This window comes from Ursus arctos, unplaced genomic scaffold, assembly GCF_023065955.2.
Source record: "Ursus arctos isolate Adak ecotype North America unplaced genomic scaffold, UrsArc2.0 scaffold_21, whole genome shotgun sequence".
NCBI lineage: Eukaryota > Metazoa > Chordata > Mammalia > Carnivora > Ursidae > Ursus > Ursus arctos.
Window position 1 is genome coordinate 46,325,155 of NW_026622886.1, and position 18,158 is coordinate 46,343,312.

Consider the following 18,158-nt stretch of genomic DNA (forward strand, 5'->3'; position numbering starts at 1 on the left):
GAAATAAACAAATGGGTATAGAGAGGGAAAAAAAAAGAGGGGGGCGCTTGGGTGGCTCAGTCAGTTAAATGCCTGACTTGTGATTTCTGCTCAGGTCATGATCTCATGGGTCCTGAGACTGAGTCCTGCATCAGGTTCTGCACTCAGAGAGGAATCTGTGTTAGATTCTGTCCCTCTGCCTCATCCATCACTCTCTTTCTAAAAATAAACAAATAAATCTTAAAAAGAGAGAGAGAGAGAGAGGCAAACCAAGAAACAGACTCTTAACTACAGCAAACAAAAGGATCGTTACCAGAGGGGGGGAGAGTGGGGAATGGGAGAAATAGGTGACAGGGATTATGGAGGGCACTTGTGATGAGCATTGGGTAGTGTATGGATGTGTTGAATCTTTAAACTGTACACCTAAAACTAATATCACCCTGAATGTTAACTAACTGGAATTTCAATAAAAACTTAGAAACAAAACAAAACAAAAAGTTGTACCTGAGTAACTCCTAGGGTTAGTTCAAATTTTATCAGCGATGGTAAAATACCAGTATGACAGTCTGAAGAACTTTGTATCTGTAGAAGTTTGGATTGTCACCAGTTTCTGCTGAAATATTCAGCTTTCTATTAGCCTAGTAGCACGGTGAATAAATAGTCTTGCTTTCATTCTCATAAGGAATAACACATTTAACATTTTGGGTTTCCAAATTCATTCTCCTCTGTGAACACTCTTTAATAGCCACGAATGGGGAAATCATGTCTTCAGGAACCAACATGAAACTGTAATTTTATAGTGAGTGTCAACATCACACGAGACTTAGTGTCCTTATAATTTAAAATACTAAAAATATGCAATCATTTTTGTGGCCTAATTTAAAAACATACTGTGGTGTTGATGTGGTCACAGGAAACAGAAGAGCAACAGACATCTGGTAGTAGGAGCAATATTGGAGAAATTCTGAAAATGGGCAGGTGCTATCAAAGACAAGTTTTGCTCACATATTACCTACTCAAAGGCCATGTCCTTGACCTTAAAATCAATTCTACCTGATGTGTCAGAGTCTTAAAAGCAGAACTCAATTTCTCACACCCCAAAAACTTTTATTAATCATTAATTTTTAAAATCATTTCATGCATAAGTCTTTTTTCCGGGCTACTCTATGGAAGAGGTCTGTTTAGGTACTTACAGAAAGAGATTATTTTAGTGCTCTCAGAAGCTCTCAAAATGCCTAATATTTCCAAGTGATAAAGAAATTTAAAAAAGTCACCGCATTGCAGGAATCGATTTTTGTTTTCTGTCCATGCATCCTTCATCCTATCCAGTATTTTCAAATAATGCTTTTTTTGAAGAATCTGTCTCAGTTTCTAGATCATTTTGCCCATGAATAAATTTCCTGAAAGATGTGCAACTTAACTAATAAATTCCTTACCTGATAATCTATGTTCTTCATCAATGTATTTTTTTTTTTTTTTTGCCTGTGTTTGCCTCTCTTTGAGTGCAATGTGACAACTTTAAAACATTATGGTCACAACTTTCATCATCCTTGCTTCAATCAATTCTTCTGGCTGTGTTGTTTCCCAAAGTGGCTTAAACTAAATCCTGGGTTTATGAGGAGGTAGTACTGCAAAACAGTCAAGATTCTAATCTCTAGATTTAAATTGCCTCCATTCAAATTCCAGCTTCTCCTCTAACTGTATGACTGAAGTAAGTTGTTACAGATATATAAGCCTAGTTTCCTAATCTGTATAATAGGGGTAATAATAGCGCCTGCTTCATAGACTGATGGGACTTAACAGAATTATGCATGTTAAGCATTTAGAACTATTTCTAAAGCATAGAGATTCCATGTTACTTATGAACATTAATCCTCATCTAATGCTTCATTTTTCTAAGAACTGTGCCTAAGGCACCTCAGATTGGTAAATGTTCCTTTCCACCATATTTTCCTACAAACACCTAGACTATGACTATCCCAAACCCCAAATGCCTGTTTTCTTGAACTGTTTCTGTGTTGCTTATTGCTGAACTGCTATCATTCCAGATAATTATATTAACTTTTTTTTCCCCTTATATATGTAGTTTTTGGATTCTGTCAGTGCTCCTAAACTCATAATACTATCATGTATTCTGGTGATGCCACTTCAAATATTCAACAAGTGAAGTCTCAACCATGCACCAGGCACTACATCAGATATTTAACTATATGTGTTTTATGTCATTAAACAAATAATTCATGAGCTGGGGACAAAGCCATTCTCATTAATCATACACTTGTATACTGAATAGTCTACTTCATAGTGAGCATATAAAATCTCTTGTCATTCAATATTTTCCTCATTTAAAATTCACAGAAAGTGTTCGTGACTTTTTAAACTGAAGGTTCAAAAAACGACATTTTTTTTGGAATCTGTATCTATTTTTTTTTTCATAATTACGCTGGTCTGATTATTTATCATTTTATTTGTTGCCCATGTCATCAATCAAATTTAAATGTGGTAATGAACTAAAAAAGGCATTAAATAAACAAATATATGCATACTCACAATTTCATCAAATCAAACTTAGACTTTGAAATATAATTTTGGTTTTTAGATAAAATAAGTTCATTTAGTTAAGGCTGTGAAATAGTCATTTGATTCCTGCATACAAATATTTTATATTTAAAGTATAAGTTCACATAAATAGCTGATAATTTATAATATATATTAAATTTTGTAAAGTAATTTATTCAACTGAAAACAAAATTCACCTCACATCTTTATCCCCAGTGCCTATTATTTTTATTTGGAATATCATTTTCTCGATCCATATAAGTGGGATTATTTTATAATTTGCTAAGATTTGACAATACTTTCCTAGATTAGATGGGATGGATCAAGTTCTGTCATCCCTTTTGTCCTGTCAGTGCTCAGTGACTCTTACACTACTTACTTACACTACCAATTGGATGGATTTACCTTTCATTTACAGTACTCAACATTTTTCTGGGGCTTTTGTTCTTAAAAACAAATATTAAATAATACCACTTAAAAACAAACAAGAGACAAAATTGTGAATTGCTTATGTAGCCAAATTAAATTTAAGCTGCATTTTGTCAGTGCCTGAAGTTTGTGATTTTTGATATACCATTTATGCTAAAATCCAGTCATAATGTTTGTGGTGAAAACCATTACACATTCTGATTTTAACATATGCTCCATGAGAATTAAGTTATGGTTTAAAAAGTTCAGCAACTGAAAAATTTTAGGTGGAGTTGGATTCTTTTTCTATTGACTTTTTTTTTTTTTTAAGATTTTAATTTATTTGAGAGAGAGACAGAGCACGAGTGGGTGCAGAGGCAGGGAGATGACCAAAGGGAAAGGGAGAGGGACAGTAGACTCCAGCTAAAGGCAGAGCTTGTGAGGGGGCTCCCATCCCAGGACCCTGAGATCATGACCTGAGTGGAAGTCAGATGCTTAACTGAGTGAGCCACCCAGGCACCCCCTTTTTTCTGTTTAACTTTTAAAATCAATTTGAGTTATAATTTATATAAAATATATTTTTTAGTACAAGCTTGGATGAGTTTGATAAAAGTATACCCTCAAGTAACCATCACTGTTATCAAGACATAAATATTTCCATCATTCCCCAAATTACCTTGTGTCCCTTTGCAGTCAAACAGCTTTAGGCAATAATCTGTTTTCTGTCACTATGTGTTAGTTTGCTTGCTTGATAATTTCAGATTTATTTTGTTACACGTATCAATAGGTTATCTCTTTCTGAGTAAAATTCTATTGTATGGAGGTACCGTTATTTGTCTATTTAATCACCTATTGATGAGTATTTAGGTTGTTTCTTATTTGAGACTATTATGAATAAAGCTGCTTTGAATATTCATATAGAAGTCTGTCTGTCAATATATGCTTCCATTTCTCTTCCCTAAATACCAAGACATGGTGTTGCTCGATCATACTGTAAATGTATATTTAACTTTACACAGTAACTTGTTTTACAAAATAGCATTCTACATTCACACTGGTGATGTATGAAAGTTTTAGCTGATCCATCCACACCTTGCCAAAACTGAGCATTGTCCATGAATTAACTTTAGCTATTATAATGGATTTATATCCAGTTGTAGTTTTAATTTGCATTTCCCTAATGACTGATTATATTGAGCTTAGCCTCATTTGCTTATTGGTCAGTTGTACATTGTCTTTGTGAAGTATTTTTTAAAAATATTTCGCACATTGTAATTTGGCTTTTAAATTGAGACTGAGTAGTAGAAAGTCTTAATGTACCCTGGATATAAGTCATTTCTCAGATTTTTATGAATATTTTATCTAAGTCAGAGAATTGCTTTTTCATTTTTATAAAAGTGTCCTTAAAGAACAGAGGTACTTTATTTGATTAAGTTCAACTCATCAATTTCGCCTTTCTTGAACTTTGCTTTTCTTTTTATCATGTCTAAGAAATCTGTCTACTCCAAAGCCATGAAGATTTTCTCTTATATTATTTTTCAGTGTATTTTAAGGATTTAATTTTGTATGTAGGTATGTGAACCATTTCAAGATTTTGTGTTTGTTAAGAGTCAAGACTTATTTTTTCTTACAGATTGCTAATTTTGCCAGAACTATCTGATGAAAAGACTATTTTATTCCATTGTATTACCTTGCTGTGTTTACAAAAAAGAATTAAGCATACTTATGTGGGTCTATTTCTGGATTCTCTACTCTGTTTCACTGATCTCTGCATGTATATCTTTGTGCCAGTATGCTGTCCTCATTACTCTAGCTTTACAGTAAGTTTGGAAATCAGGCAAGTATCTTCCTACCTTGTTTCTCCATTTCAAAATCATTTCAGCCATCCTAGGCACTTTGTATTTCCACATAAATCTTAAGACCAGCATATTAATTTCTACAAGAAAATAAAACTGCTAGGATGTTCATTAAGACTGCATTAAATGTACAGGTCAATTTGGAGATATTTGACATTTTAATATTGAAAAATTCAATTCATAAACATAGAATATCTCTGACTATGTTTAGGTATTTAGTCTCTCAGCAATGTTTATAATTTTCAGTGTTTTAATATATTTTGTTAAATGAGTTCCTAAATATTTTTTTTTTACTTTTTTGATGTTATTATAGTTGGCATTTTTATAAAACTATTTTCCAATTGGTTTGTTGTTGTTTTTAAGATTTTATTTATTTATTTATTTATTTATTTATTTATTTATTTATTTATTTTTTGACAGAGAGAACAAGAGAGCACAAGCAGGGAGAGCAGCAGAGGGAGCAGGGGGGAGCAACAGAGGGAGCAGGAGAAGTAGGCTTCCCACTGAGTAGGGAGCCTGATGTGGGGCTCAATCCTAGGACCCTGGGATCATGACCTGAGTGGAAGGCAGACACGTAACTGAATGAGCCACCCAGGTGCCCCTATTTTCCAATTGCTTGCTGCTGTTTTATAGATATACAGCTAAATTTACTCATTAGCTCTTGTAGCTCTGTTGGAGTTTCCTTGTGATATTCTATGTAAATAACTGCAAATTTACCTGTGCCTTACCAACCTATATAAATCTTACTTCCTTTTCCTAACCTACTGCCTTTTTCTTAGGATTTCTAGTACAATGTTGAGTAGAAGTGGTCAGAATGAATATTTTGTCTTGTTTTTGGTCTTAGAAGAAAAATATTTTACTTTTATCATTAAGTATGATATTAGCTGTACGTTTTTTGTAGGTGCTTTTCCTCAGGTTGAGGAAGTTGCTTACGAGTGGATGTCGAATTCTGGTGAGATGCTTGTCTCCTGTATCTACTGACATAATCATGATTTTTCTCCTTTATTCTGTTAATATAAGAAGTCATGTTGATTATTTTTTTATATTAAACAAACCTTGCATTCTGTCAGTCTGGATTCTCTCTGATCAGAATTCAGATATCTCCCAGGTCTTGATGAACTCCAGAAATTGTTCCTTTTATAACTACTTGCTCTTTGCCTAGTTTTGTGGAGTCTCAACCAACCTGTATGTACTTTAGCCTCTCAAGACTCAAGGTATTCAGTATCGAGCGTTTTAATTTAGGCTCCCCAAGTTCTCAACTCTGTCTTCTCAATTTAGTGTGAGCACCATGCTTAGTTTGGGTTCTCTCCCTTTCTCTTTTTTTTTTTAAAGATTTTATTTATTTATTCGACAGAGATAGAGACAGCCAGCGAGAGATGGAACACAAGCAGGGGGAGTGGGAGAGGAAGAAGCAGGCTCATAGAGGAGGAGCCTGATGTGGGGCTCGATCCCATAATGCGGGGATCACGCCCTGAGCCAAAGGCAGACGCTTAACCGCTGTGCCACCCAGGCGCCCCTGAGTTCTCTCTTTGAAAGAAGGAAAACCATATTTGTTCCCCTTCTCTCAGAGATAACCACCCTGTGCCTCTCATTGACCAATGTATAAAACAGTTCACTCATTTACTTTATCTATTTTTGTAGAAGACTATGATTGCAATGGAAATCCAGTACTAGTTATTTCATTCTGTCCAGAAGCCTAATTTCATTTTAACATTTAAAGAGACTGTGTTTACATGGAAAATGTACTTCTTTTGGGAAACTTTTTCTCATTTTATAGAAAAGAAGTCCATACTAATAAATGAACTATTGTTAGAGTTCCTAATCTGATCCACCAAATTCTATTCTTTTGATATTTCAGAAAGGATAGTTAAGAAAATTTACTTACATATAGCTGGTTTCCAAAATCTTAGATTTTTGAGAATTGTTCTAACTCTAGTTTGACTAAAACAAGTCAAAAATATACCACATCAAATGACTAGATATCCCTCCCATCAAAACACCTAGAATTTTAACTGTATTTTATGGAATATATATTTATTGGCCAATTTCCTTCATAATCTATGTGTAATTATCAGGACATGTCATTCGTGCAATACATACTCATTACTGTCCTTTTCTTTCTTTTTTCTTTAAAGAGTTACAGACACACCTTGGGCATAAATATTTATTAGAGGAAGATGAGAGTAAGATTTGTCTTACTATGCTTTTTTTTTTTTTTTTTTTTTTTTTTGTAGAAATGACAACAATTTCAATAGTAGAAAAGTAAACTCTATGTTTTTACCTGTCTTCTGTTAGGGAAACGGACTTCATTTTACCAATGCAAAAAACCTAAATAGGATGGGAATGGAATTGAATTCTTAGGGCAATATCATTTTCAAAATAATATACTACCTAAAGTAATATATTTTAGTAGAAAGACATAATTTAGTAAAGAAAGAATTTATCTTTTAATGAAATTGGTAAATCTACCAAATATTTGTGATTTACATTCAGGAAGACTCTATCAGAGGTAACATAAAAGCTTCTCTATCTAAATGTAGTCATTTCTAATTTTTAAAAATATTTTATTTATTTATTTATTTATTTATTTATTTATTTATTTGAGAGTGCTTCAGTGGGGGGAGGAGCAGAGGAAGAGGGAAAGAATCTCAAGCAGACTCCCCGCAGAGCATGGAGTCCAACATGGGGCTTGATTTCCAGGACCCTGAGATCATGGCCTCATCTGAAATCAAGAGTCGGATGCCTAATCAACTGAGCCACCCAGGTGCCCCCATTTCTAATTTTTAAGAAAAAAAATACTTCTCATGTTTATTACTGGAATGTAATTTCTCTTGGGAGGTAGAAGTCATTTTACTCTACATAAAACTTTGACAGATTTACAAGTAGATGTGTTTAATGATGTGTATTTTGGCATTGTTTGAATTTGTGAAATATTACAGAAACACTAATAAATTTTAATAAGATAATACAAAAATTACTAAATATCTTTTAGTAGAGATTTTTTAAACAGAACATGGTGTACCATGCAGCAGCAAAAACTGATGCATCTCTGAGAATAGATCTTTAAAAATATTATTAAGTGAAAAAGGAGTTGAAAAAAGATATTTGCAGTGTGGTATAATTATATAACTTTTCAGATATCACACAACATGTTATATATTGGTATATGTACATACATAAAGTATATATACACTGGATGGCTATTCACCAAATTAATGGTAGTGGTTGCCCCTTAGGAGGAATAAGGGTGTGTGGATGAATATAAAAGCAACCATATCTTTATCAGTTATATTTTATTTTTCAAAAATTAAAATAAATTATTAAACATATATCTTAAAATTATAGAAGTATATAAAATTCTACAAAATTATAGAATTATCATAAAATATTCTATTTTTCTAGTGTTTCAAAAATGTTCCCATAACAACTATTTTTTTTAAAGATTTTATTTATTTATTTGGGGGAGAGAGAGAGAGAGCAAGAGAGGGATGAAGGGCAGAGGGAGAACTAGACTCCCCACTGAGCAGGAAGCCCAATGCGGGACTTGATCCCGGGACACTGGGACCATGACCTGAGCTTAAGGCAGATGCTTAACTGACTCAGCCACCTAGGTGCCCCCATAACAACTATTTTTAAATAAATAGATATTAGTTAAATAAATCAACTCATTTTTTTCAAAACTCCTTTAAATTAAAATTTGAGATTGTAATACTTGCTGCTTTATGAAATACCTTTTAATACATCAAAATTGTTGACAGTTATTGGTATTTCTGTTCTACTAGTGTAAGATAAATTTCTGTGGCAATATGTTTTAAATTCTATATAATACAAAGTAAATATTTTAATTATGCTGGTGAAAATACATTTTTTGATAGGGAAAGACTCTGTTAATGTACCAGAAGATATATGTAATTTGAGAAAGACTTTAATATAAACAAGTAAAAATCACTCCACATAACTTCAAATGCTGTCTGCATAAGAGACACTTAACAATTACAACTTCCTAATAACTACCAAAAATTACCAATATCGGTTTACCATCAAGGAGTTACTTTTTTATGACGTGTTTTGGGAACTATATCTATATCATTCTTTCATTCTCTCAACAACTCCATGAAGTATTCCCAGTTGACAGCTGCGTGAGGAAATTGAGGAAGAAAGATTTTAGGTAATTAGCTGAAAGTTAGAAGCTATTATGTGGTAGAACCAGTATTTTAACAAAGTCTTTTAAAAACGGATGTCATGCTCTCAAGCACCATACTACTCCACTGTCCATTAAATACATCCAAACAAACAAACAAAACAAAATGTACCTAGGGTACATTCAAGGGTACCTAGCTTATATGAGAGAAACCAGTTTTTTGGTTTTCCATGTTTCCTCCTTAGTCACATCCCTCTCCCAAACCTCAGGAGGAAGATATTTCCATTAAGTTTGTGGTAATTATTCCCTTGATTTTCTTTATGGTATTATCTCATTTGTTTGTTTCCCTAAACCTTAAAAAGCTTAGTTTTATTTGACATTTTGCATGAATTAAGCCATTTCTTATGTATTCCTCTATGACTTGTTTATTTCGGGTTCAATTTTATATTCATTCATAATAACGCATGAATCTACAGTTCATTTTCATTAGACAAAAATTACATATTTTCACTTTAAAAATGTAGCTGATGCTAAGAACATTTTAATACACATCTGTGCATAAGTACATTTTTTGCAATGTATTTTTGTCCACAAGAAGAATTTCTAGTCATCAAATAGGGATATTCAACTTTAAAGATAATGCTGAACTATTTTCATTTTCCATGGTAGAATTATTTTCACTCAAAACACAATTTTTAACTTCACAGCTGATTTTCATCAAAATTACAAATTAGGGGCATTTGGGTGGCTCAGTTGGTTAAGCATCTGCCTTTGGCTCAGGTCACGATCCCAGGGTCCTAAGATCCAGCCCCATGTCAGGATCCCTGCTCAGTGGGGAGTCTGCTTCTCCTCCTTCTGCCCCTCCACACCAACCTGTGCTCTTTCTCAAACAAATAAATAAAATCTTTAAAAATAATTATGAATGTAAAGAAATTTATGCAAGTGCCTTATCCTCTGACCTACTATGTGCTTGTTTCTCTTCATTCTTGATTCTTTACTTTAGTTAAACCATAATTTATTGTGGTTTTTATATAATTCATGTTGAACTTGAATGTTGATGCTCCATGAATTACCTCTTATTCCAGTTTGCCAACACCCTGTAATATTCATTGCTTATTTAACTCAATGTGTGAATTAAGTAAATAGTTTTCTATATAGGATGACTTCAGGGATGTAAGAAACACCTAATGTTCCCTAGATTCCCTCTATTCCAATGGCTGAAGTCTAAAATTATACAATCATACTTAATATCTGTAACTAAAACTTTGATTAATACCAGAACAGAAACCCAGAAATGTTGAATGAAATATATAATTAGCTTTAAGAGGAAAAAGTTGTACATACATATCTTAGGAGATGCAAATAGCAGAAAATTTGTGCCCATAAAAGGAAAATTGACAACTTGAGGAAACGTTTTGAGAGATTAAAATGGACTTGGCTTATTTTTATGCTCAGTACCTGTACTGAGATTGAAGGTGTGAAGAATCAATATCTGCCCATGTATTTTTACTATATAACATGCCTTATTACTAAAACTTATATATTTCCCCATGAGCTCTTCATTGTTAGTCTGTTCGGGAAGCAACTGGATACATCATCTCACAAAATGGCAAAAAATACTGAAAAGGATTTCCTGTATTTAATTTTCATGGGTGCAACTATTTGACTGAAATATATCTGCAATGCTTTAATCCAAAATAATGAAAAGGTTAGGAATAGAAGCTGAGAAGAAAAATAAATTCTTTGAAGGAAGCAGAGACTTGTCCACTTTTCACAAACGATAAAACAAATTTTTAAATTACTTATGCTCACAAAAATAAATATAATTATTTTTGAATACTTTCACAAATTAGAATTGTTTGCTTTCTTATCATTATCATTACTTCTTGGAATAAATGCAACACCTTTATTTTCCTGTTTGCCTTTAAAAGTTTTCATTATATCATTGATTTTTAGCAATTTGATTATAATGGGCTCTGGTGTTATTTTCTTATTTTCTTTTTTTTTTATAATAATTTTTTATTATGTTATGTTAGCCACCATACAGTACATCCTTAGTTTTTGATGTAATGTTCCACGATTCATTATTTGTGTATAACACCCAGTACACCATGCGATATGTGTCCTCCTTAATACCCATCACCGGCCTATCCCAGTCCTCCACCCCCTCCCTTCTGAAGCCCTCAGTTTGTTTCTCAGAGTCCATAGTCTCTCACGGTTCATTCCCCCTTCTGTTTACCCCCCTTCATTCTTCTCTTCCTTCTCCTACTGATCTTCCTGCTATTTCTTATGTTCCATAAATGAGTGAAACCATATGATAATTGTCTTTCTCTGCTTGACTTATTTCATTTAGCATAATCTCCTCCAGTCCCATCCATGTTGCTGCAAATGCTGGATAATCATTCTTTCTGATGGCTGAGTAATATTCATTGTATATATGGACCACAACTTCTTAATCCAGTCATTGGTTGAAGGGCATCTTGGCTCCTTCCACAATTTCGCTATTGTGGATAATGCTGCTATGAACATTGGGGTGCATATGCCCCTTCTCTTCACTACGTCTGTATCTTTGGGGTAAATACCCAGTAGTGCAATTGCTGGATCATAGGGTAGCTCTATGTTTAACTTTTTTAAGCGACCTCCAAACTGTTGTCCAAAGTGGCTGTACCAACTTGCATTCCCACCAACAGTGTAAGAGGGATCTCCTTTCTCCGCATCCTCTCCAACATTTGTTGTTTCCTGCCTTGTCAATTTTTGCCATTCTAACTGGTGTAAGGTGGTATCTCAATGTGGTTTTGATTTGAATTTCCCTGATGGCTAATGATTTTGAACATTTTTTCATGTGTCTGTTAGCCATTTGTATGTCTTCAAGAACCATATGATCCTCTCAATTGATGCAGAAAAAGCATTTGACAAAATACAGCATCTTTTCCTGATTAAAACCCTTCAGAGTGTAGGGATAGAGGGTACATTAGTCAATTTCATAAAAACCATCTATGAAAAGCCTACAGCAAATATCATTCTCAATGGGGAAAAGCTGAAAGCCTTTCCCCTTGAGATCAGGAACATGACAAGGATGCCCACTCTCGCATTATTCAACATAGTACTAGTCCTTGCAACAGCAATCAGACAACAAAAAGGGATAAAAGGTATTCAAATCAGCAAAGAAGTCAAACTCTCTCTTTGCAGATGACATGATACTCTATATGGAAAACCCAAAAGACTCTATCCTCAAATTACTAGAACTTATAGAGCTATTTAGTAATGCAGTGGGATACAAAATCAATGCTCAGAAATCAGTTGCATTTCTATACACGAACAACGAGACTGAAGAAAGAGAAATTAGGAATTGATTCCATTTACAATAGCACCAAAAATCATACGTTATCTCAGGGGCGCCTGGGTGGCACAGCGGTTAAGCGCCTGCCTTCGGCTCAGGGCGTGATCCCGGCGTTCCGGGGTCGAGCCCCACATCAGGCTCCTCCGCTATGAGCCTGCTTCTTCCTCTCCCACTCCCCCTGCTTGTGTTCCCTCTCTCGCTGGCTGTCTCTATCTCTGTCAAATAAATAAATAAAATCTTAAAAAAAAAAAAAATCATACGTTATCTCAGAATTAACTTAACCAGAGAGGTAAAGGGGTCTATATTCTAGAAACTACAAAACACTCTTGAAAGACATTGAAGAAGACACAAAAAGATGGAAAAACATTCCATGCTCATGGATTGGAAGAATAAACAGAGTTAAAATGTCTATGCTACCCAGAGCAATCTACACTTTCAATGCCATCCTGATCAAAATACCAATGACATTTTTCAAAGAACTGGAACAAACAGCCCTTAAATTTGTGTGGAACCAGAAAAGGCCGCAAATCACCAAGGAATTGTTGAAAAGGAAAAACAAAGCTGGGGCATCATGTTGCCGGATTTCAAGCTATACTACAAAGCTGTGATCACCAAGAGAGCATGGTACTGGCACAAAATTAGACACATAGACCTCTGGTGTTATTTTCTGTCTTCATTCTACTTGACATTCACTGAGCTTCTTGGAACATTGGGCCTATAATTTTTATAAAGAGAATTTTAAAGTATTAGTTCTTCACATTTTTAAAAAAGATTTATTTATTTATTTTAGAGACAGAGAGAGAGTGCACAGGGGGTGGAGCAGAAGGAGAGGGAGAGAGAAATTCAAGCAGACTCTGTGCTGAGTATGGAGTCCTACTTGGGGCTCGATCCCAAAACCAGTGAAATCACCACCTGAGCCTAAACCAAGAGTCAGCCGCTCAACTGACTGCACCATCCAGGCACCCTTAGTAATTTACATTTTTATGATCCAATCTTCCTGTTCACTTATTCTGGTATTTCGATTACTTGTACATTCAAATGTTTGATACTGTCCTATGGATCATGTTGTTGTTCATTTTTTTCAACCTCCTTTCTCTTTATATTCAATTTGTATAATTACTATTGCCTCTCTTCAAGTTTACCCATTTTTTCATTTGAAGTGTCTGATCTGCTGTTAGGTGCAACCAGTAAATTTGTCACTTAAAAGATTATAGTTTTTATTTCTAGAAACTTCTCATTGACTATTTCAGCTTCTATTTCTCTTATATCCTATTAGTTCCCTCATTGTGTTCAGGTTTTCCTTTACATCCTTAAATGTATGCTTAATAGGTGTTTTAAAGAATTTAGTAATTCTAAAATTTCTGACATTTCTAGTCTTTATTTTTTTGAGTTTTGTTCTGATTATGGGTGGCATCTTCTGTCTCTTCCAATGTCTAATAATTTTTATGGACATTATGGATGCTATAGTGTTTTGTTTTTCAAAATTTTGCTTTCTTATTCGAGTATTAATTTACTTCTAGATCACTTTGGTCCTCTATAGGCTTGTTTTTGAGTTGCGTTAGGATGGATCTAGAGTAGTCTTTATCCGAGGACTAGATTAGACCGTTTCTCAAGGTATTTACCTTTCTTGGGCATATGCAAAATTCTTGGCAATCCCAAGAGATCTCTCCATTCTCACTAGTCGAAAATCAAATATCTCACCACCTCATGTGAGCTCTAGTAGTTGTCCAGTTTACAGTTTTGCAATAGTTGTTCTTTCTATGGCAAATGTTGATTAAATGGCAAGTTGTTCTTGGACCTCTTGGAGCCTTGACTGGAGCATGAGTAGCTTAGTATGTGATGGAATATTCAAGAGAATCCCTATAAAATTTCTGGAACTTTAAGAAAAAAATCTCTCTCTTGTACTGTATTTCACAAATCCCAGCTGATTCAATAGCCTCAAACTCTAATATCTTTCTCTCATGACAAAACCATCATGCTCTGGACTTGCCTTTCTTGTATCACAGTTTGGACAGCACTACTGAAAGGGAGAACAAGTGTCTGACTCAATGTCAAAAATTGTGATGAGTCTGGGATTCACCCTACTTGCAAGCTAATCAGGTACCTTGTCATTGTTTCATGGGTGCTGGTAGAAGAGACTGGTCCCCTTAAGTCAGAGACAAAAGACTTTCATGGTATAGCAGACATAATGAATTTAATGTTCATCTGAGAGTCTCTCACCCCCAGGACTCATGGGTATGACCCAGATGTGGGCCAAGGTTACACATGCTCAGGCTACACATGCACTGAGTTTGTGTTAGAACTGAAGAACCTTGGGCATAGCAAACTCAATCTTTATATGGGGTTTGCAAGTAAGCTTGCCCAATTTTTGTCCAGAAAGGAGATACTATCTCTTACTCCAAGGTTACCTATTATACAAATGTGTTTGAAAAGAAGGATTGGGACAAATACTGTTAATACCTTTGTTGACACCACGTGCAGAAATGTGAGATAACCAGGAAGAACTGACTCCCAACATTTGCCTTGTTTTGCTTTTATTAGGGAACGCCATCCTGTGCCGCTTGTTGATCAAAACCAAAACCAAAACAATTACTGCATAAGTTATAATTTATCCACTTTTATAGTTGTTTATACAGAGAAACCAGTCAGGAAACAGTCACATCAAAGAGGAAGTCCCAGTTAATACTGCTTTGAAGTTAGCATTTTAAAATAAGGTAAAATGTAGTTCAAAAAGTACAAGTTCCCAGGTACAGTATTCTTATATGAATTAAAAAGTTTAAATCTATTTCTTTCAATTTTAAAATAAACATAATTAAATCTATTTCTTTCAATTTTAAAATAAACATAAATGTATATGTATATATATACATACATATATATTATGCTTTATTAGATATTTGCTAATTATGCCTAGAGGTAGGAAATCTATTATAGACCCACTAAAATTGTAATAAAAAAAAGCCTCTTTTCTTTCACAGAATATGCTTTATGCCTGGAATATCCTGCCTTTTCTACCTAGCTCAAGCCTATCTGTACTTTAAAATCAAACTTAAATGTGACTTTGTTTTTATAACACATAGCTTTGAGTCCTCAGTTTGAGCCAGACTATAAAATTCTTAGTGAACCTCATGGACACTAACATTTGAGAATCACTGATCATTGTGATGAAGAATCTTTGCTGGATGTTAACGAGCAATATTGCATTTTAGAGGCAATACAGAGAATGGAGAGAAGATGAATAAAGGCAGTGAGAAATCTGAAGGGGAGTTGATAAGGAACTGCAGCAGTAGGAATTGGGTCAACACTCATGAAAATGTGGTTAGAGGTGAGTGACAACGTGAATGGATATTTAAGAAAGGAGAATCAGCTGGGTTTAGGGATTTCTTAGATGTGGGCAATAAGTGAAAGGACTATAAGTTGAATGTGAGGTTTCACTTAATTCCCTAGGCAGATACTACTTTGTCCAGTTATAACCGTTTCCCAACATCAGTTACAAAATAATATTTTAATTTAATGTATTTGATGTTTTCTTTTTCCCATTTAATTTTAACATGATGATAATCCTAGGTGCATGCTTATACAACCTCCACACATTACTGAGTGGGAATAAATAGGCCAGAGACAACATAGTAACATTTTAACTCCCTTTTTATTCCCGTTGAGTAATCATGCTAGCTGAAGGAACTGGATGCGTTATTCACAAATGTAATGGCCTTCATACTACTGTCATCATTTACAAATTCCTAAAACCTAGCCCTGTATCCTTTCCTCTTTTTCCTTTTGCCCCTCAATCTTCACTTCTCAGCATTTCTCCCATTAACATTCACAGGATAATAGACTCAATTAAACATGCTCTCAATAAAACATGAATCTTATTTGCATTCCTTGCACTGGTGGTAGAGATTTTGAATTAATGCTGCCTACTGGAAATTTCTAGAAGCCTTATAAAGTGTATATGAAATTACAAGGAAGAGGCAGAAAAGCAAGCTCTTATAATGAACACTTGCTGAACTTAGTTCCCAGGAAGTTAAGTATTCCCCACACATTACATCACTTCTATTCTCCTTGAAAAAATCCACCATATTGCCCTTACTCTCTTGCCCTTAAATAATTAAAAAGCGAAAATATTTTTAGTTACCACAAAGATTTTGGCCAAATGACCAGTTTTACCTTAAACCTTACATACAATGTAAAGATCAAACAAATGCCTAAAGTTAGCGATTTTCAAGATATTTTAAGCAATACACTACCTATTTGGATTAAGTAAAATATGAAAGTCCAAAATGAAAAATATGTAATAGGTAAATGCAGAATATTTGGAATAGCATTGAAAAAGATGCTCTTAATTATTGCACTGCTCATGCCAACTACCCAGGTTCACTGTAAAGTAAAATATCTAGGCAGCCTTAGGAAAATCATTTCCTACATGTACTTTCCCAGCTTCCTCCAGAGAATGTGTTTTCAACAAGGAAGTGCAAAAGCAATGGTGGGGCAGAGAGGCTTTCTTGAAACATGTAATCAGTATGCTCTTTGGCTACAGGGTCCAGAAACTAGCTTTCTCGTAGTCAAAAATTATCTGTGTTTAGTAGGAAAAAGAAACAACTATCGGGTCTTTTCCCAGTTGTGAAGATAATACCATTAAAAATTGCATAAGAATCTAAAATGAACGTAATTGTATGCCTAACTGTTATGTCTTAAGAACTAAAACACCAATTTTCTCAAAAATATTACAGCATCAAAAGGAAAAAACATCTAGGGGTGACTAATAAATAACAAAAAACAAAGAAATAAACAATAAAAGCAGTACTAAACTTTCAAAAGTTTAAAAGTTAATCAACAGTATTATGGCATAAGGAGCTCAGTCTTCTGAACCACAGTCTCCTTAATGCTTCAATAAAGGGTTTATCCAGACAATCTGTTTTATCTTAAAGCTTTAAAATACTTTGAAACTGCATGACTAGATTGTTTTCAGCTAGGAAATAAAGTCAGATTAAGGTACAATTTTAGCTACAACTTCATTTTAACTTTACTCAATTTTTTTGTTTGTTTCAAGTTTTTATTTAAATTCTAGTTAGTTAACATATAGTGTAATATCAATTTCAGGAACAGAATTTAGTGATTCATCACTTACATATAACACTCAGTGCTCATCACAACAAGTACCCTTCTTAATACCCATTACTTACATCTAGCCCATCCCCCCACTCACCTCCCCTCCAGCCCCTCTGTTTGTTCTCTATTCTTAAGGGTCTTTTATGATTTGCCTCCCATTTTCCCCTCCCTTCCCCTACATTCATCTATTATGTTTCTTAAATTCCACATATGAGTGAAATCATATGGTATTCATCTTTCTCTGACTGACTTATTTCGATTAGCACAGTACATTCTAGCTCCATCCACATTGTTGCAAATGGTAAGATTTTATTCTTTTTGATGGCTGAGTAATATTCCAGTGTGTGTGTGTGTGTGTGTGTGTGTGTGTGTGTGTGTGTGTATACCACATCTTCTTTATTCATTCATCAGTCAATGTACATTTGGGCTTTTTCTATAATTTGGCTATTGTTGATAATGCTTCTATAAACATCAGGGTGCTTGTGTCCCTTCTAATCTGTATTTTTGTATCCTTTGGGTAAACAACTAACAGTGCAATTGCTGGATTGTAGGGAAGTTCTATTTTTCAATTTTTGAGGAACCTCCATACTGTTTTCCAGAGTGGCTGCACCAGTTTGCATTCCCACCAACAGTGTAAGAAGGTTCCCCTTTCTATGCATCCTCATCATCATTAAATTTTTCCTGTGTTGTTAATTTTAGCCATTCTGACAGGTGTGAGGTGGTATCTCATCATTGTTTTGATTTGTATTTCCCTGATGACCAG